The sequence below is a fragment of the Poecilia formosa genome, unplaced genomic scaffold (assembly GCF_000485575.1).
Source record: "Poecilia formosa unplaced genomic scaffold, Poecilia_formosa-5.1.2 Scaffold397, whole genome shotgun sequence".
Lineage (NCBI taxonomy): Eukaryota > Metazoa > Chordata > Actinopteri > Cyprinodontiformes > Poeciliidae > Poecilia > Poecilia formosa.
Window position 1 is genome coordinate 73981 of NW_006800336.1, and position 4312 is coordinate 78292.

The window sequence follows — 4312 nt, forward strand, 5'->3', positions numbered from 1 at the left end:
GTACCTTTGTACCTGTGCAGTTTCAGAGATGCTAGAGGTTGTCCTGGAAACTGTTGGAGCTACTCTTTGAGTTTGGAGGTCAGAGTCCTCAGTCCCATGTTGACCCACTCTGACACCACTCAGGCCATGACCACTGGACCACTTCAAGATTTCTTCATGGAGAGTTTGGTATTTCCCAAGCATTTTACATTTCTTTCTCTCAATATAAACTGTATATTGCTTGTGACTGATATGTCTATCATTACATTTATTTTACTTTGTCCATAACCACAGATTCAGATTGGTTGGCCGTCCATGACTGGTTTACTACTCTGGTTCCAGAACCAGATCTACTGTATATCATGACAATCTCATTTTAGTTGTTTGATTTCCATTATAGTTGAATTGCAGTGAAATGTATGAGTTTATGAGATATGATTTTTATCATTTCAAACTAAAAAACTTGTCCCAAGTTCTCCATCATAATACAATACACACTGAGATTATGTTTGGTTATGTAAGTATTTGATTTCAATGTTAGATTTTCATCTAATATTTTAAAACCTCGCTCTCAAATGTGTAATGATTCAGGCAAAATGATAAGATATTCTATCTGCACCAAGGGTTGTGTTATCGGAATATTTTTAATCTTTTTTTTTTTTAAAGAAAACAACAGAAACTCTGAAGGTCATTTGTCATTTTGACGGATCACAATTCACACCCCTGACTACTTGCTGCAGACACGCAAACATTCAACTTTACGCACAGAGTATAACTGGACCAATCAATCAAGCTCTTGTCTGAATATCATATCTTACCTGGAAACTGAACTAAGTACATCTTGTTGAGTTCAACGAGGTGTGTGGACCAGTTGTGGTCAGGATACTGTGGAGCACATCAGATTCAGAAGCAGATTCAAAACTTTGGCTGAAGTGACGCGTTTAACAAGCCAATAGTACATGCAGAACAGAGAAAACTAAATGAGAATGCTAAATTGTGTTTATAATCTAAACAGAGGAGTAGACAGTTTACCATGTGGACGAAGGAGAGAAAGAATGGTGCAGTAGTTAAACTGTAACAACTGCAGCACAAAGTGCAACTAAATGCATATGTAGTCCTGCCCTGCTCTGCTTCTATTACTCACACATCCCAGATGATTTTCACCCGACTCACCCTGCAGTTACAACAAACAACAAAGTGAAGCTGGTGCTTCATGTCAGGTTGGGCTTTTTTAGGCCCAATCTAATATGACAGATTTTTCCTCCATATATGGACCTGGAGGAAATTGTCAGGCTGCACATTCAGGTGAAGTGTTCATAATTTAAGTGTAGTTGTTTAATTTCATTGTTTATAATTATGTAGTTATTGAGGCCACAGTCAGTGTCTTTTTTCACTGGGAGATGATTATGTTGAATACTGAGAAGCAGCATTCACACATGAATATTTTTCATAACAAAACTATAGTAACAAGGAATCGTTAGAGACAAGAAATAAACATAAGGAGGAACACTAAGCAGGACTGAAAGTAAAAGAAACAAGACTGATCAAAGAAAGAGACTAAAGAGTAATAAACCCCAAAACAACCCAGGGCACAACACAAAGGGGTTCTTAGTTTTTGTAGTGTATTTATTTGCAGGGGGGTATCATGTAGCTGCTGAATGAAAATACATGTTGGAAGAGATTGTTGTCTTCTGCCACAATTAACTTTGAAGTGGTTTGTTTTCAGGTGGTTCTTTTACAGAATTGAACAGTCTGAATAATCATGTAGAACTGTCTCTTCCAGCCTGGTATGGGTTTAATCATCATAGCAGTGTTTATGTCTTGAATATATAGCTTTTTAAAATGTAGCTGCATTTTTAAAGTAAAGGGGCTGTTTTGTATCGTACCAGCAGTGGAATGAGTTTCATGTTTGCCCTTGTAAAATACAATTTAAAATGCTGCTTGGTGACACACACTATGCCAGTCATCCATTCAATGCAGTTGGCTTTTAAGCATATGCACATCTACTTTTCTCCTGAAGGTTTGCAGACAAAATTAAATTTCCATAAAATTTGAAAGGGAACATTGCCTCCAACCACAGTGATGTATTGAAGCACTTATTGAGTTTGAAACACCTTTTAGGATTGCTAAAAGGAAATAATGTATGGTGGCCATGAAAACACAGATGACATTACCTCTGTTCAGAGGCAGCATGAGAGCAGAATAATGATGAAAACAGAGAAATTTCAATACCACATGACTTGACTTCTCCATGAAATAGAGCCATTTTTCTTTTTAATATCAGTTCTGTTTTTTCAGTAAAGATAACACAATATCACACACTCAGCACATTCAACTTCTGGGAAATAACATTTTGAACACTAACAGAGAAATATATTAACAGTAAGCATTTAATTGAATTTGCAGCAATCCAATTAAAATTGTTGGCTTTACAGTGTGAGGAGAAGTCAATATTTGCTCTGTGTTTGGAAATATGTCTCCATTTCCTCTCCTTTAGCTCTTTTCTGAGCTGATGAAGTAAAGAATGGTGAGAGGGTTTCTATCAGTGAAAGATAATGTGAGTGATGTACTATATTCTTAATCGTGTTGTGATCTGTGTTTTTCTGTGTAGTTATTTTGAGATATTGTTATCCTGTTCCCTGTGAGTCTCTGTCTCTTCGTCTTCCCCGTTGATTGTCTCCCAGGTGTGTCTCGTCCCCTTGATCACCCCGTGTGTATTTAAGTCCACCTGTTGTCTCTGTCTCTTGTCAGATCCTCGTCATTCGTTGCATGTCTATAGTTGAGTTTCCTTAGTAGAACTGTGAAGTCCTGAGGTTACTTGTTTTCAGTCTACAGTCTTTATATTAGTTGCTACCGGTGTTAGCTGTGTGCTAATTTGCTGCTGTGCTGCCTGTTCTGGACTGTTACGAGCATCATACTGTAACCTGGGTTCTCTGCGCCTCTCCTCACCACCACCAACCACACCCCATGACAAATCGCTGCATATGGAGAAGATATTAAGTGTGTTTTAGTTTCACTCTGAATATTACTACCATTTACTCTCAACCTAAGAAACTCCTGACACTTTGGCTCAGACTAATGAGAAAAGGGAAGCTGGAGATGAGAGATGATTGAGAGGTGAGAGTAAGGGCAGGTGAGACAGACTAGCTTCAGTGTTAAAATGATTAGGTGGCCACTATAGATTCATTAAAGGAGCCCTTACAGTCCGTACTCAGAGGAAAAGCTTTTTCAACTGATGCTAAGACCATATCCTGATAAATTAGGAATAGTCTAAACACATTGTTTCTTCAGAAAAAAAAAAGCACCAAAATAAATTATATCACATGCAATCACTTCTTCAGAACATATCAAAACATTTAAACTATGAAATAAAACATCATAACCGTCATTATAATTTAAAACATTCTGTGGTACCCAAATCCTTTACTACATCAACCAATGAAAATATGGAAATGAGTGGAGCACCACAGCTTGTATGTAGGATACTGCCATCAGGGAGCGGAGGAGGAAGAGGAGAGAAGGATGGAGAAGTGTGTGAGAGAGAGATATGCAGGAAACAACAAGAAAAGAGAGCAGTGACAGAAATATGATGCTTGAGAATCCAAATTACTGATGTAAATGTGGAATAAGTGGATCATGTTCTGGCATTTCTACAAGACAACCACAAATTAAAATGATCTAGTAAAAGTATTGACACTGAAAATATTTAGGTTCACTTCAAATAGCACAATAGCTGGTTTAAGGATTATTAGCTGTAGTGCCTTTAATACCTGTATCTATTGCTCGGTGATAAATCGTCATATGTGCCAGGTAGAGGTCAGGTGACCACAGGCTTTGGCTCTCAAAGGGAGATGCAGCCACCTGTTCTCCGCTCAGACGTCGTTCCTACATTTTACAAACCTTGCTTCCCACCAATCACCATCTTTACCTTCAGTGCTTCTCTTCTCTCTACTGTCCTGATTGCATCTCTTCTTCTTTTGTAATGCTGGCCCTTTTAATATAAAATTCTATACTTCTTCCTTTCTTCCATAAGTTTTTTATTGCATGTGGGTCCAGCCAGTACCAACACATCTCAGTATCCACATATTAAGCCACTCACCATACAATACTTAGAAACTGAGGTTATGAATCCCATGCTGTTTCCTCTGATGTAAATGTATCTAATTTTCTTAAATTTCATTCATAAAAAATGTTCAGCACACAGTTCTACACCTTTCTTTATACTTTAGACTTATTGTTTTCCTTCTTTACTTGTATTACAAGAAAATAAATTATTCTAAAACTCCTACTGAGCTAGTAAATTAACATAGAAACAGCTCTGAAAAACCTGTAC